This window comes from Scyliorhinus torazame, chromosome 1 (genome assembly GCF_047496885.1).
Source record: "Scyliorhinus torazame isolate Kashiwa2021f chromosome 1, sScyTor2.1, whole genome shotgun sequence".
In the NCBI taxonomy this organism is placed as follows: domain Eukaryota; kingdom Metazoa; phylum Chordata; class Chondrichthyes; order Carcharhiniformes; family Scyliorhinidae; genus Scyliorhinus; species Scyliorhinus torazame.
Genome location: NC_092707.1, coordinates 234,502,528 through 234,519,473, shown reverse-complemented (window position 1 = coordinate 234,519,473; position 16,946 = coordinate 234,502,528). Strand labels below are relative to the sequence as shown.

The following is a 16,946-nucleotide window of genomic DNA, read 5'->3' as shown; positions in this document are numbered from 1 at the left end:
GTGAATGTATGCGGGGAAACCGAACAGTGTAAAGATACCCTGGAGGGCCTTGATGACGGTGGCTATGGTCATGTCTGGGCAGGGGATGGCGAATGGGAAGCAGGAGTACTCGTCAATCACGTTAAGGAAGTACGTGTTGCGGTCGGTGGAGGGGAGGGGGCCTTTGAAATCCATGCTGAGGCGTTCAAAGGGACGGGAAGCCTTTATCAGGTGCGCCCTCTCTGGCCGGTAGAAGTGCGGCTTGCACTCCGCGCAAATTTGGCAGTCCCTGGTGACGGACCTGACCTCCTCGATTGAGTAGGGCAGGTTGCAGGTCTTGATAAAATGAAAGAAACGAGTGACCCCCGGGTGGCAGAGGTCCTCGTGGAGGGATCGGAAGTGCGGTGGCACAAGTGCCGCGGGACAGGGCATCAGGAGGCTTGTTCAGCTTCCCCGGGCGGTACAAGATCTCGTAATTGTAGGTGGAGAGTTCTATCCTCCACCGCAAGATCTTGTCATTCTTAATCGTGCCCCGCTGCGCATTATCGAACATGAAGGCAACCGACCATTGGTCCGTGAGGAGAGTGAATCTCCTGCCGGCCAGGTATGCCTCCAGTGTCGCACAGCTTCGACTATGGCCTGGGCCTCCTTTTCGACCGAGGAGTGGCGAATTTTGGAAGCATGGAGAGTGCAGGAGAAGAAAGCCACGGGCCTGCCCGCTTGGTTGAGGGTGGCCGCCAGAGCTACGTCGGACGCATCGCTCTCGACCTGGAAGGGGAGGGACTCGTCAATGGCGCGCATCGTGGCTTTTGCAATGTCTGCTTTGATGCGGCTGAAGGCCTGGCGGGCCTCCGTCGACAGGGGAAGTTTGTGGACTGGATCAGGGGTCGGGCTTTGTCTGCGTAATTGGGGACCCACTGTGCATAATAGCTGAAGAAGCCGAGGCAGCACTTTAGGGCCTTGGGGCAGTGAGGGAGTGGGAACTCCATGAGGGGGCGCATGCGCTCAGGGTCGGGGCCTATGACTCCACTTCGCACTACGTAGCCTAGAATGGCTAGACCGTCGGGGCTAAACACGCATTTATCCTTATTGTATGTCAGGTTAAGGATTTTCGTGGTCTGGAGAAATTTGCGGAGGTTGGTGTCGTGGTCCTGCTGGTCATGGCCACTGATGGTGACGTTATCCAGATACGGAATGTTGCGCGTAAGCCGTACCGGTCAACCATTCGGTCCATCTCTCGTTGGAAGACCGAGACCCCGTTCATGACACCGAAGGGAACCCATAAAAAGTGATAGAGCCGCCCGTCTGCTTCGAAGGCAGTGTACTGGCGGTCACCATTACAGAGGGGTAGATGGTGGTAGGCAGACTTGAGATCCACCGTGGAGAAAACCTTGTATTGCACGATCCTGTTCACCAGGTCGGCTATACGGGGGAGAGGGTACGCGTCCAGCTGCGTAAACCTGTTGATGGTCTGGCTGTAGTCAATGACCATCCTATGTTTCTCCCCAGTCTTTACCACCACTACTTGAGCTCTCCAGGGACTGTTGCTCGCTTCGATGACCCCTTCCCTCAGCAGCCTCTGGACCTCCGACCTGATAAAGGTCCGGTCCTGGGCACTGTACCGTCTGCTCCTGGTGGCGACGGGTTTGCAATCCGGGGTGAGGTTTGCAAACAGGGAAGGCGGGTCGACCTTAAGGGTCGCGAGGCCGCAGACAGTAAGGGGGGGTATAGGGCCGCCGAATTTAAAAGTCAGGCTTTGCAGATGGCACTGGAAATCCAGCCCAAGGAGGGTGGCTGCGCAGAGGTGCGGCAGGACGTACAGGCGGAAATTGTGGAATTCCCGGCCTTGGACAGTGAGGTTCGCTAGGCAGAACCCCTTTATCTCCACCGCGTGTGACCCGGAGGCCAGGGAGATCCTTTGATTTACGGGATGGGTGACAAGAGAACAGCGCCTTACCGTGTCAAGGTGAACAAAGCTTTCCGTGCTCCCAGAGTCGATCAGGCACGACGTCTCGTGCCCGTTGTTGGAGATCGTCGTTGTAGCTTTTGCCAGCGTCCGAGGCCGACTCTGGTCCAGAGTCACCGAGGCCAGCTGAAGTAATGGAGAGTTCTGGTCGGGCAGCATGTAGTCGGCTGTGTTGGGGGCCTGGGGCCCTATCCAAGATGGCTTCACCCATGGGTCGCCAATGGTGTCCGGGGATGAAGAAGATGGCGATGGCGAGGGACAAAATGGCGGCGCCCACCCGTCCAGCGTGGTGCCCGGGGGGCAAAATGGCCATGCCCGCAGGTCGCACGTGGCCTTAGGATAGGGGGGTGGCGGTGAGCGCTGGGTGGTCGGGGCCTGAAAGGAGGGTTGCCGATAGTCGCTGGAGACCGCGGCCACGGCGCGGGCCTGGCAGACCCCCACATAGTGGCCCTTCTTGCCGCACCCTTTGTAGGTGGCGGTGCGGGCCGGGCAGCGCGGGCCGGGATGATTTGCCAGCCCGCAGAAGAAACAGCGGTGCCCGGCGGCGTTAGCGGGCCGTCTCGCCGCGCAGGCTTGCGGGGTCAGGGAAAAGGTCTGAGGGGCTGCCGCTACGGGGTGCCATGCAGCCCAGGGGGCCGCCGCGCGATCGGGAGCAAAGGACAGCGTTTTTATATGCAACGTCCATGGACCCCGCCAGGGCCCGTGCCTCTGCAAGTCCCAGAGTGTCCATTTCTAGGAGCCTTCGGCGGATATCGGGGGAGGTCATACCTGCCATGAAAGCACCCCTGATCTAAAGTTCCGTGTGCTCATTCCCCGAAACTGGCGGGCAGCCACAGTTTCAGCCCAGCACCAGCAGCGCCCGGTAGAGGTCTTCTCGGGGCTTTGCCTCCTAGTCGCCAGCAGGTGACGAGCATAGACCTGGTTCACAGGGCGGATATAACGCCCTTCTAGCAGCTCGATCACGACAGCATAATTCGCCGTCTCCTCGATAAGAGGGTAGATCCCAGGGCTGACCCGTGAGCGTAGGAGATGCATCTTTTGTCCTTCCGTGGGGGTGTCGGCAGCCGTGTCGAGGTAGCCCTTAAAGCACGCCAGCCAATGTTTGAAGATAGCAGCAGAGTTGTCCGCGTGGGGGCTGAGCTGAAGGCACTCCGGTTTGATACGGAGATCCATCCTTTCAACTGAAGGTGTAGCAGATTAAATTGATGCGCAATCAATTACTCTCGAGACAAGGTGAGTCATAACTAATAGGCTTTAATCTGCTAGAACTCTTCCCCAGCAGCTTCGATACAGAAAGTGAAGGCTGCTGGGACGGCATCGGTTCTTATACTCCGCCTCTCAGGGCGGAGCTATGTACATCAGCCAATGGTAGACTCCTGGGTCTAACCAATGGCCATCCGCCTCTCAGGTACCGCAATACCTGGTATTACCACAATTATATTCAAGGCAATATATAAATGTAGCTGTTGTTGCTGTATGCAACAATCTATCAATCTCTGCCTGAACAGACTGAACATCCACAACACTGTGAGAGAGACATTCTACAGATTCATAACCCTTTGGGTGAAAAAATGTCTCCTCGTCTCAGTCCTATACGGTCAACCCCTTATTCTGAGATCATCCCCCTATTTCATCAGCTTCCACCTTGTCAAGCCGCTAAAGAAGTGTATCTGTTTCAATGAGATCATCTCTCAGTCTTCGAAACTCCAGGGAATGTAGAGCTAGGCTACTCACTATCTCTTGAGCAGATAATCCCTTCATCACAGGAAGCAGTGAAGTGAACCTTCATTGCCGTGCCTCTCAGGCAAGTGTATCTTTCTTTGCTAAGGAGACCTGAAGTGCACACAGAACTCCAGGTGTGACCTCATCAATGTCCTTGTAGTAAGACTTATTTACTCTAATACTCCACCCATTCGTAACAAAAGCTAACATACCATTTGCCTTCTTAATTGCTTGTTGTACATGCATGGTAACTTTCTGTGATTTATGTGCAGAGGTTCCTCTGAATACAAACAAACAAAAAATTCTGTTTCCTTTTCCCTATCAAAGTGGATAGCTTCACATTTTGTCACATTGTATCCCACCTGCCTTGTTCTAGGCCACTCAGCCAATCTGCAGACTGTGTCCTCCTCATTGCCTACTTTCTCACTTTTTAACTTCTTACTTTTTAGGGGCAGCACGGTAGCACAGTGGTTAGCACTGTAGCTTCACAGCTCCAGGGTCCCAGATTCGATTCCCTGCTGGGTCACTGTCTGTGTGGAGTTTGCACATTCTCTCCGTGTGTGCGTGAGTTTCCTCCCACAGTCCAAAGACGTGCAGGTTAGGCAGATTGGCCATGCTAAATTGCCCTCCAAAAAGGTTAGGAGGGGTTATTGGGTTACGAGGATAGGTTGGAAGTGAGGGCTTAAGTGGGTCGGTGCAAACTCGATGGGCCCAATGGCCTCCTTCTGCACTGTATGTTCTATATTTTATATTCTCACCTAACTTTGTATCATTGGTAAACTTGTATTTGTTTAATGTCTTTGCCATATTCTTATTCTTCATTATAATTTTCATGTCCATGGCTCTAATGGGTCACATTTACTTTCACCAACCTCTTCCTATTTCCATTAGTATAGAGCTAGAATCTATTTGAAATGCATAATTTGCTGCTTTCTGCACAGCACATGTGTGGTGAAGGCAGAAGAAGGATGCACGTAAGTACTTAGATTTCCAGAAGGTATTTAATAAAGTGCCACATCAAAGGTTACTGCGGAATATAAAAGCTTATGGTGTGGGGGGCAACATATTGGCATGGATAGAAGATTGGCTGGCAGGCAGTGATGTGTTGGGTGCTCTGGATCCGTGGAACACATACAGGCCACCAACACTTAAAATAGTGCAACACTATTTTATTAAGTTAGAAACTGTTGAACATACTTTCACTGTGGGTTAACACGATGTTAGATTAAACTAAAGACCTATGCCTGTCCTAACCAGTCTATGCACTCACCACATGGTGAAGATCTGTGCTGTAAGCTGTAAGCTCTGTCCTTCTGAGAGGCTGCATCCTGAATGAGCGGGAACTCTGATGCCCTCTGTCTTTATAGTGCGTGTGCTCGAACTGGTGATTGGCTGCGGTGTTGTGTATGTTGATTGGTCCCACTGTGTGTCCATCAGTGTGTGTGTCTGCACCATGATATACTGGTGTATATTATGACAGGCAGTAAACAGAGTTGGCATAAATGGGTCTTTTTCTAGTTGGCAGGATGTGAGAAGTTGGTGCGCCACAGCCATCAGTGCTAGGGTCTCAACTGTTTACAATTTATATAAATTACTTGGATGAAGGGACTGTAGGTATCATTGCTAAATTTGCTGATGACACAAAGATAGATAGGAAAGTAAATTGTGAAGAGGACATAAGGAGGCCACAAAGGATCATGGATAGATAGCTCAAGTGAGTGGGCAAAAGTCTGGCAAAATGGAATATAAGGTTGGCAAATGTGAAATTCTCCATTTTGTGAAGAGTAAAAAAGAAGCTTATTATCTAAATGGTGAGAGATTGCAGAGCTCTGAGGTGACGTAGGTCCTGGGTGTCGTCATGCATGAATCACAGCAGGCTAGTACACAGGTACAGCAAGTAATAGGGAAAGCGAATATACTGTTATAATTTATTGTGAGGGGGAGTCAATGACAAAAGTAGGGAGGTTATGCTTCATTTGTACAGTGCATTGGCGAGACCACAACCGGAGTACAGTGTACAGCAGTCATTTTCAAACTCAGGCCCATTGAGTCAGCACTAGCTCTTGGAAAGAGCACCCCACTTAAAGCCACGCCTCCACCCTATCTCTGTAACCCAATAACCCCACTTTTTGGACACTAAGGGCAATTTAGCATGGCCAATCCACCTAACCTGCACATCTTTGGACTGTGGGAGGAAACCGGAGCACCCGGAGGAAACCCACGCAGACACGGGGAGAACGTACAGACTCTTCACAGACAGTGACCCAAGCCGGGAATCGAACCTGGGACCCTGGAGCTGTGAAGCAACTGTGCTGCAACTGTGCTAACCTGCTGCTCAAGTCTTCAGGCCTTAATGTATCAAAGAACACTTTCCAATCACTGGCAGTTATGATTCCATTTGACTGCTCTGTCACTTCTATAAGACACAGGAGCAGAAGGCAGCCATTGGTCTCGTCGTGTCCGCTCCGCCATTCAATAAGATCATGGCTGATTTGATAATCCTTAAATCCACTATCCCACCTTATCCCCATAACCCTTTATTCCCTTACTGACTCAAAATCTATGAATCTCAGTCTTTAACCTACTTAACGATCCAGCCACTAAAGCCCTCTGCGGTAAAGAATTCCACAGATTCACTAACATCGGAGAGAAATTCCTCCTCATCTGTCTTAAATGGGCGGCCCCTTACTCTGAGATTCTGCTCTCTGGTGTTACACTCTCCCACAAGAGGAAGCATCCTTTCTAGATAGAGATAGCTTGCAGTTGGACAAGACGATGCTTTGCTTTCCATTTCAAGACTGCTTTTATGTTTTGCTGAAAGGATGCACTTTTAGAGACATCCACAATCACGGTGCCATTTATCGCACTATTTGAAATTTGACAAAACAAAAGCCCCGGAACTCATTTCCAAAGCTGCTTTCATGCAAAGGTTGCAATTTTATCTTAGACATAGTTTCATCCAACTGGATTAAGTCTACTGCAAATAGAGACACTTGCAATTGAATACGGTGGGCAGCTTGCTCAGGGGCATTGTAATGATGTGGAGATGCCGGCGTTGGACTGGGGTGGGCACAGTAAGAAGTCTTACCACACCAGGTTAAAGTCCAACAGATTTGTTTTGAATCACTAGCTTTCGGAGCACTGCTCCTTCCTCAGGTGAATTCCTCATTCACCAGATGAAGGAGCAGCGCTCCGAAAGCTAGTGATTCGAAACAAACCTGTTGGACTTTAACCTGGTGTGGTAAGACTTCTTACAGGGACATTGTTGGAACTGATTTGGTGCGTGGTGCATCATCTCCGTGGTCATTTAGGTCACTGTATGGAATCCTTTCCCGATGGGGAACAAAGGCAGAGTTCCAGTCTCAACATAGTCATTATTCATCTCAGCACCAACAGGCGAGTCTTCAGTTTTGATTTCTGCCTCTGTGAGAATTAGTTGACAGCGGGTATCCTGAGCTTACTTTAGGCCCTCTTCTTGCAACTCTGAAGTGCTACCGCTGCCAAGTGGCAACTTTGCTGGAGAGGTGACTGTCCAGCTGTGCAGATTTTCATTTATCATGGCATGGTTGGTCACAAGAACAGGATTTATGGCATCGAATGTATGGCGAGGAGAGGTATCATTTTTACTACTTAACTCAGCAGCTATATGTAGACAGTCTTCTGCAACAAAACTGCTGAATAAAGGTGACCAATAACTGGGTTTTATCAGGCAAAGGTGAGCAGGGATTCCATGGTCACACCACCTTCAACTTCTACTCAATGGCGTATTTCAAGATGAGGGTGGGGAGAGAGTTAACAAGTGGCATAAGTGGCAGTTGTTTTTAAGATCCCAGTGGGCTGCAGTTTAGCTGAGAGGTTGCTGCCTTTTCAGTTGTTGCATTTGCCGACTTGGCTTGCTCCAGCAATCAGAGCGAGAGTAAAACTTGTATTTTTACCTGTCAGAGCAGCAAAGGGTGACTGCTGCTGTCTTTTTGCTTCCATGTCACACACTCTGGCCTACCCAGCATTAATCTACACTGGCCACCTTTTGCAGCGGCTTTTATTAATGCTGTGAAAAAGAGGAAGCAAAATCACCTAGCTGCTTTTGATGTGGTGAGGAGCTATCAATCATAGGAAGAGTGTTCATAAACATTGTGGTTCGCATAAAAGCAGGGCACTTGAGATGCATTCAAACATGAAGGGAAAGATAGATCAACAATCCACCAAGCACCTGTCTCTGGACCAATAAAACTGTCAATCACTGGCTGTTACAATGTATTACTGTGAAAAATTGAATGGAAGATTTGCATTTCAAAGGTTCAAGGGCTGTTGTAGGATTTGAACCTCTTTGAAGTGTACTTGGCTTTGGAGGAAGCCTCTGACATCTAACAGCTGTTGTTTTGGGCACTTTTGTCTGGACAGCAAATGTTGAGGAAGGGTAAGCGAAGATGCAATGATTTTTCACTCCACTGTCTGGACTGCTCCAGCTTTCAGGCAGGTGCGGGTCCGATAGGGGTCTCTGTTTCAGGACTCTGGTGGGGGGGGGGGGGGTCTAATGGGGGTTTCTGCTGGGGGTCTCAGATGGGGCATCTCTGATGGGGGTCTCTGATGAGGATTTGATGGTGGGCTCTAATGGTTCTGTGGTGGGGTTTCTGATGGGGGTCTCTGGTGGGAGGCCTGGTGGGCGGGGTGGGTGAGCAGAATTTGTATTGTGGGGGGACGGGGGATCCTCCGATGGACTTTGAGGGCACCTACCTTAAATACTTACCCCTTGACTCACCGCATGGTCCATTGTGTCAGGGCCATTTTGGAAAATATTTGCACCAATCCTTGCGTACAAATGGGTCATTTTGACCCATTTGCATCCTGCCGCTGGCACGGGGCATGAACTTCAATGTTGCCTCCAGCAGGGGATTTCATCATCGGAAATGGATCGTTCCTTTTTCTCCCCCCCAACTCTGGATTCCCCATTTCATCGGGAGCTATGCACCTGGCAGCGGTTGGCAGAGAATCCAGAACTACATCAGCAGTTCTCAATAAAAATATCAAGAGAGGGTAAGAGGCCAAAGAGGTCTAGGGTCCACTGTGCAGGGTGCTCATCAAAGAAGTGGGTGCAAAGGTGATGCCAGAAGAGTTCAGCATTTTACCTCGGTCAAAATTCATTGAAATGTTGAGGCCTTGCTGAGAACTGATGCTTCAGGATTGGAATTGGGAATGAGTCAGGAGAAAGTGATACAGAAAGTTGATTGGGGGAGTGTTTGTATCTCAACGTGTTGAAGCTTGAATCCCTTGACACTTGAAAGGAAGTGTGAGGGTTTTTGTTAAAATGCTGGAGGAAACGAAAGGCGAAAGGAACAATAGAAAATGAGGAATCTAGCCAATGTCTCTCTCCAGATCAGAATGAGAGCAGGAAGAAGGACTAGTACAGTCAATTGTCTAAAAGTACAACAGAAGGAACAACCGAAGGGTTAAGGGATCAAGGGTCATTTAGCATACCGCATTTTAAAGAAAGCACATCCGAGAGCAAGTAAGTTCCCACATTGACATCTTTAACCTTCACTCACTTCCTTCAGATCAAAGAGAAGTGGTTATGGGTGCGTACACGTTCAGCCAGAAGATCGTATGGATATTGATCAAAGCAAGGCATGGAGATGATCAAATGAGAAGAAAAATCAGAAACGTCAGACTGAATTGGTTACAATTGGGTGAGGGGAAATAAGGTTGCGATGTCTGGCGGGGCGACAGCAAGTTCATAGAAGGAGGCCATTCGGCCCATCGAGTCTGCACCGCCCCTTGGAAAGAGCACCCTATTTAAGCCCACACCTCCACCCTATCCCTGTAACCCAGTAACCCCACCTATCCTTTTTTGGACACTAAGGGCAATTTAGCATGGCCAATCCACCTAACCTGCACATCTTTGTTGAGGGGGCTGGTGCCGGGGGGGCGGGGGGGGGGGGGGGGGGGGGGGAACACCGGGTATCACTGTATGCAGACGACCTGTTACTGTATGTGGCGGACCCGGTGGGGGGGATGTCGGAGGTGATGCGGATCCTCAGGGAGTTTGGAGGCCTTTCCAGGTATAAGCTCAACATGGGGATGAGTGAGCTATTCGTGATACACCCAGGGGACCAGGGAAGGGGGATAGACGAGCTTCCACTGAAGAGGGCGGAAAGGAGTTTTCGGTACCGAGGGATCCAGGTGGCCAGGAGCTGGGGGGCCCTACACAAGCTCAACTTGACGCGACTGGTGGAGCAGACAGAGGAGGAGTTTAAAAGGTGGGATATGCTGCCACTCTCCCTGGCTGGAAGGGTACAGTCGGTGAAGATGACGGTGCTCCCGAGGTTCCTTTTTGTATTCCTGTGCCTCCCCACCCTGATCCCTAAAGCCTTTTTTAAGCGGGACAGCAGGAGCATCATGGGATTTGTATGGGCGAAAAAGACCCTGAGGGTGAGAAGGGTGTTTCTGGAACGGAGTAGGGACAGAGGAGGGCTAGCATTGCCTAATCTGTGTGGGTACTACTGGGCTGCCAATGTGGCGATGACATGCAAGTGGGTAATGGAGAGCGAGGGGGCAGCATGGAAGAGGCTGGAGATGGTGTCCTGTGTGGGCACGCGCCTGAGAGCGCTGGTGGCGGCATCGCTGCCACTCCCGCCGACAAGGTACACCACGAGTCCAGTGGTGGCGGCGACCCTCAAAATCTGGGGGTAGTGGAGACGGCACAGGGGGGAGGCAGAGGCTTTGGTGTGGTCCCCGATCTGAGAGAACCATCGGTTTGTCCCGGGGAGAATGGGTTCCTGAGCTGGCACAGGGCGGGTATTAGAAGGATGGGGGACCTGTTTATAGATGGGACGTTTGCGAGCCTTGGGGAGCTGGAGGAAAAATTCGGGCTCCCCCCTGGAAATGCCTTCAGGTACATGCAGGTGAGGGATTTTGTAAGACGGCAGGTGAGGGAATTCCCGCTGCTGCCAGCACGTCGGATCCAGGATAGGGTGCTCTCGGGGGTGTGGGTTGGAGAAGGCAAGGTCTCGGCGTTCTACCAGGAGATGCAGGAGGAGGAGGCCTCGGTGGAGGAGCTGAAAGGTAAATGGGAGGAGGAGCTGGGGGAGGAGATAGACGAGGGTACGTGGGCGGACGCCCTGGGTAGGGTAAATTCTTCCTCCTCTTGCGCCAGGCTTAGCCTGATACAATTTAAGGTTCTGCACAGGGCGCACATGACGGGGGCAAGGCTGAGTCGGTTTTTTGGAGTGGAGGACAGGTGTGTAAGGTGTTCGGGGAGCCCAGCAAATCACGCCCACATAATCTGGGCATGCCCAGCGTTGAATGAGTTCTGGAGGGGCGTTGCAAGGACGATGTCTAAGGTGGTAAACACCCGGGTTAAGCCGAGTTGGGGGCTCGCACTATTTGGGGTATTGGACGAGCCGGGAGTGCAGGAGGCGAAAGAGGCCGGTATTCTGGCCTTTGCATCCCTGGTAGCCCGGCGGAGGATTCTGCTACAGTGGAAGGATGCGAGGCCCCCAAGCGTGAAAGCCTGGATCAGCGACATGGCAGGGTTCATTAAATTGGGGAGGATAAAATTTGCCTTAAGAGGATCTGTGCAAGAGTTCTTCAGGTGGTGGCAACTGTTCCTAGACTTTCTAGCGGAGTGTTAGGAGGTGGTCAGCAGCAGCCGCAGCAACCCGGGGGGGAGGGCGGGGGGGGTTACTTAGTGTTTACTACTGTGTTTATTATCTTTTAATGGGGGGCTTGTATATTGGGGGAATGCGTGACATAGCTATAAGATATTTATTTATGTGTTCTTTGTTTTTTCCAATTTTGATAAGGGGTGGTTTGTTGAAAATATGTAAAACATTTGAATAAAAATATATATTTTTTAAATAATGTTTGTGAATCTTAAGGGAATTAAAACAGGCACTTTGTCTTTAAGGAACGATGATGTTGAAGACAGTGAGGGAATAATGGAAAAACTCCAGGTGAAATAACTTTGGATGGTTTAGTTCAATGGTGAGTTCAAGATCAGGCGGAGAGACGATGCAGTTTGGACAAAAGCAGTTAAATCATTATAAAAGCTCAGGAGACCAGAGAAGGTGATTCAAACGGGAGGTTTATTTACCACCAAAAGAAAAGGCCCCAATGCAGCATACAGCACATAGGTCCCAACCGGGGCCACCGATTATGCCGGGCCCAATCCAGGCCGGATTTGCAAGGTTGATTCTAAGAACCCCAGTTGATGGGCGTCCACCCATCAGCGGGGGGAGCTTGTATTCCAAGCTTGATCTTCCACGGGGAGATTAATTGGGTCATCTCCATGGGTCCCATGAGGGTTATGACAAACTATCCATTGACTTTGTCATCATATTTGTTCACTGCTATTGTTGGAAAGTTCCAAGAGAAGTCAATTATAATGTGAAAGGAAAAGAGAACAACAGTTGTCACAGCAGCAATTCTCAACGAACATCAAGAGATCCGACGAAAGACAAGAGGTACCGACCCCTTACTTTCACATTGACTGTTGAAACAATGTAGGAGGCACAAAATGTATCAATTCTTGCTGCTGTCTGTAAATTGTCAGACCCTTCAACCACTTCACTACTCAAATGTTTTAACCAGATGCCCTCATTGGCGGAGTGAACAAAGGGCAAGCACACATTTATAATTCAACCAAGTTTATTATCAAACAGTAAAAAAAAACTTAAATTACCCACATCGATGCATTGAATCAAGCTACGGGTCCAATTCTTGGCGTCTCGGTTGTCTCACAACCTCCGTCCACAAAGGTGGGTCTCGCTCGCCTCTCCCATCGGTCCTCTGGTCCACCATCGAATCGTTTCTGTTGTCCTACCTGGGGAGGCTCCTGGTGGTCAATTTTGATTCCCCTCTTTGCACCTTTCCAGAAGCTTCTCTGGCCCTCAGCCAATGAGGCCTCAAGGTGGGGGTCGCAACACCCAATGGAGTTGTTGATTGCAACTCTGCAGGACACCAGGAACCCACACTAGGGATCCATCTCCAGGTATTGTCTGCACGTTACCTTACTCCATATGTGGTAATGTCGGGAAATCTGGGTGCCAAAATGTCTAGTTTCATCTGGGCAATCCACAACAATCAATCAATTTGAATGGGACCGATTATCTCCTGACATCTTGTTTACAGGGCAGGCCCAGACTTGTCCCGATTGTCTGTCTCTGCTTGGTGTATTTGAACTTGGCTGTTCAAATTCCCATCAGGCCTGCCTGTGGGCTGACTGTTGCTTTGATTTAAAATTTCCAATTCTTAATTTAAAGTGTTCAGTTGTATATCGGGCCTAAAATTCAGACCTTTGGCCATTTTATCACATTGCTGAATGTATTTAGCTAAAGATGTTTTACAATGAGGAATAAAGAGTTTTATACATTTTTAAGTGTTAGTAATGCAGTATCTTGGTTTGAAAGGTGGATGACAAAATATAAACTAACAACGAGCTGCAAAAAACAACAGAAATTATACAAAGAAAAGTGCAAAAACATTAGTGGGAGAAACAACTGATTATAGACTGGGGGAAATAAGAGGCATCAAGAGAGGGAAGTTGAGAAGTTATAATAGCAAGAAATGAAGCTAGGACTGTATCACAGAGCAACTGAGGTTAAAGCTAATGAAAATAATGGCGGGAACAGTAATGTGCAAAATAACCCATCATCCTTCAAATGTAATGATATAAATATTGTGGATAATCCAAAGTTTATGTACATTAGATAGAATTATATCAATAAAATTTATCATATAAGTTAAAGACAAGCAATTGGCATCAGAACAAAATCGAATCTCCTCTGCACCCTTTCTACTGCAATCACATCCTCCCTATAGTGTAGCTACCAAAATGCACACAGTACTCTACTCTTTGAGAGCTTGGAGTGGGTCACAAGAGAATTCTCTGCATCTGTGTGCTCACTATTGTCACAACACCATGGGCTAGTGTGTGGTCAATTCCAGCCCCACTTGACCCGGAGTCACAACACAGGTGACTTTTATACCCCAAATCCTTGGTTGAGTCCAAACAACTATAGTCACCAGGTTTGTAACTTGAAAACACAAGCAAACACAGCACAGTGGTTAGCACTGTGGCTTCACAGCACCAGGGTCACAGGTTCGATTCCCTGCTGGGTCACTGTCTGTGCAGAGTCTGCACGTTCTCCCCGTGTCTGCGTGGGTTTCCTCCGGGTGCTCCGGTTTCCTCCCACAGTCCAAAGACGTGCAGGTTAGGTGGATTGGCCATGATAAATTGCCTTTAGTGACCAAAAAGGTTAGGAGGGGTTATTGGGTTACGTGGATAGGGTGGAAGTGAGGGCTTAAGTGGGTCGGTGCAAACTCGATGGGCCAAATGGCCTCCTTCTGCACTGTATGTTCTATGTTTATTATGTACAGTATTATAATTAAACAGACAAAACATGTAACTGCATATCTACTACTCCTTTACCAGCCCCCCCCCCCCTTTTCTAACTCATCCCACACTCTGCACATACACAGACAAACAACACAGAGGGAAAAGGGTGGTAGAAAGGGAAAGAAAAGAGAAATAAAAATAAAAATAAAAGGATCTCTGATGTACTGGGATGACTTCCAGTCAATCGTCTGGATTCTCTGTTTGGGAGACAATGGGCGGCCTTCTCCTTTGCCCGACGCCAAAATCGTGTTTGGCGATCGGGCGGTAAATGAACACCGACGCCCAGATTTTGGCCATCGCCGGTTTGACGCCGTTCAGCCATGCTCGGCCCTCTCCAAAATGACATCATTGCGTGCCGATGCAACACCGTTGGCGAGTCATCTGCCGCCCTCCCACGATGCTCCACCCCCGACAGCGTGGGACACGTGTTGTCTCAGCCGTGCAGAAAGCCGGTGTGACGGCTGCGGATGTTGTCCATTGCCACCACACTCGTCCGGGATCCATGCCGCTGGCTGGTGGGAGGGGGGGGGGTGGGGCTTCTGACAGGCTGGGGGGACTGGGCTTTGGTGTCGCATATGATGGGCCGAGTCCACGCATGGTTGGCGTCATGTTGTACGGTGCGACTGCTGCAGGTCATCAGCCGTGCGCATGTGGGCCGGAGACCCAGCCATTCTCTGGCCGTTTTCGGCACGGGAGTCGAGAGTTTCACCTGCCACCAGTGCCGTAAAAGGCCACACATGCTCCGCGGGTGCCGTCACTTAGCCGCTGAAACGGAGAATCAAGCCCCATGTTCTCCCACCAGAGCGGAATGCACCAGGTAAATGCAGTAAAATCACATGCTTGAGTGATTATAACGCTCTTGGTGCTTGGAATGCACTTACATGTCTTTGATGTGATCAATGTTTACAAATATTGCGGTTTCACCACTTAGTGTGAAGTGTGAAGGGATATGAATGGATCACATCTGCAGATGGTTTGTGCAAGCTGTCAATCACAGGCCATGACTGGAAAGCAATGAATGGCTTGCAGATAGAGGATCTGTGGGAACCAGACGCAAGCACAGCTCTCATTTGAGGAATGGACATGTGGAGCTGCAAAGTAAGTATTACAGCTATAATGTTTTCCACTGCCCCTGTCTGGATTGCTCTCTAACTTCCTGACAGGGCTTCCTTTTCTGGGGTGTTATCTGTGTGTGGAGGGTGCGGTTCCTTTAGGCAGGGGGTCCCTGTGGGGAGTCCGCCTATTCCAGGGATCCCAGGGGGATTCCTCTATTACAGGGGTTCATGTGGTGCGTCCCCCTATCACAGGGGTTCTGTGGGGGTCCCCCTATTACAAGGGTCCCTGTGGAAGTGGCTTGGGGTGGGTGGGTCTGCTAAAGGAGGTGTCGGCAGGCAGTGCATTGTTGGGGAGGGGGGGGGGGGGGAGTGGCCCTCGGATGGTCTCTGCCAGTGTGGCCATGGTGTGGTGGACCTCACGGTGGGCCAAGGGGACTAGAGAATCACGGGATGTCAGAAATGCAAATAAGTAATTAAGATCAATTTGCATTTAGGGCGGCACGGTGATGCAGTGGTTAGCACTGCTACCTCATGGCACCGAAGTCCCAGGTTCGATCCCGGCCCCAGGTCACTGCCCGTGTGGAGTTTGCACATTCTCCTATGTCTGCGTGGGTCTCACCCCCACAACCCAAAGATGTGCAGGGTAGGTGGATCGGCCACGCTAAATTGCCCCTTAATTGGAAAGAAAAATAATTGGATACTCTAAATTTATTTTTTTAAAAGATCAATTTGCATTTATTGATATCCCCCTGCCGTGTGCATCATGAACCTCTTTCACGCCGCCAGCATTGTGTTTGGATCAGCACCTGGCGTCAATCCCGATTTACACAAGATGCCTGATTCTCCGTCCCTTCGGGGAACACATTCCGGATGTTCCAGGACTGAGAATCCCTCCCAATGTCTTTCTGAAGTTCAGGCTTTTGTTTTGGTACCTATTCCTTCTAGGCCTGAGATGGTTTTCTCTGGCAAGGTTGTCTACTTTCTCTGCAGACTCAGCATCATTTCAGGTTCACAGCAAAGGATGTGCCAGGCACTCACTGCTTCCAGGACAATAGAGCAGTTATTTCACTTCAGCAAGCAGGAGAGGGAAAGAGAGAGCGTTTCCTTTCACTTTCAAAGTCTAAACACTTCTGCTAAGTTCTCTCAGAAAGCTTCCTGCAGTAACCAATCATTGACCGTTGTCAGGCACATCCCGATTATCGGTCCACGGACCAAATCAATAAAAGAATAAAAAAGAAGTGGGAGCAAAGGAAATAAACAGGGAGGACTCTTAGACAACAGGAGCGAGATTCTCCGTTTCCCGACGCCAATATCGTAATCTCCTGCCCCAATCACCCCCGCCCACCTGGCTGCCATCCACTGGCCGCCAACCCAGGGCAACACCCACAGTAGCCCCTGGCGAGGGCAGTGCCAGTCAATGGTACCCCTGGCATCGGGGATGAGCGCCAGGGCCAGAGGCCCCCACGGTGCTGAGCACCGTCGGAGCCCGGGGTGCGGGGACGGATCCCACAGTGCTAACCAGGGCCACCGTGTAGCCCATTGGACCTACATGGGCATGGGGGTACGCACCACGCTAACATGTCAAGGTAACTTGACTTACCTTCCGGGAGCAGAGAGGAGCGGACCTGCGCAGGACACTGCTGCAGGGGAGAGGATAAAGGCAGCGCCAGGCTTGAGGCCTTCACTTAGCTTCCAGGAGCAGAGAGGAGCGGACCTGCGCGGGACACTGTGCTGCAGGTAGGACAGCTGCAAAATTGAAAACAAAACCTGGTAAAGTGACGTCAAAGGAGACTGTGACCTGATTGACTGAAAGGCAGACTGAGCTAAATTT

At 50.1% G+C, this 16,946-nt stretch overlaps 1 long non-coding RNA gene across 3 annotated transcripts in view; it reads left to right on the top strand.

Annotated features, from left to right (window-relative positions):
• LOC140419543 (uncharacterized) overlaps nucleotides 1-16,946 on the top strand; it is a 143,172-nt gene that overhangs the window by 112,682 nt on the left and 13,544 nt on the right. The window contains exons 2-3 of one of the 3 annotated variants that reach the window (XR_011945858.1): nucleotides 11,571-12,126; nucleotides 14,992-15,158. This is a non-coding gene — a long non-coding RNA (uncharacterized lncRNA). Of the gene's footprint in view, nucleotides 1-9,219; nucleotides 9,352-11,570; nucleotides 13,334-14,991; nucleotides 15,159-16,946 lie in introns of those variants that run through there. The other 2 variants (XR_011945852.1, XR_011945851.1) reach the window with 2 other exon arrangements.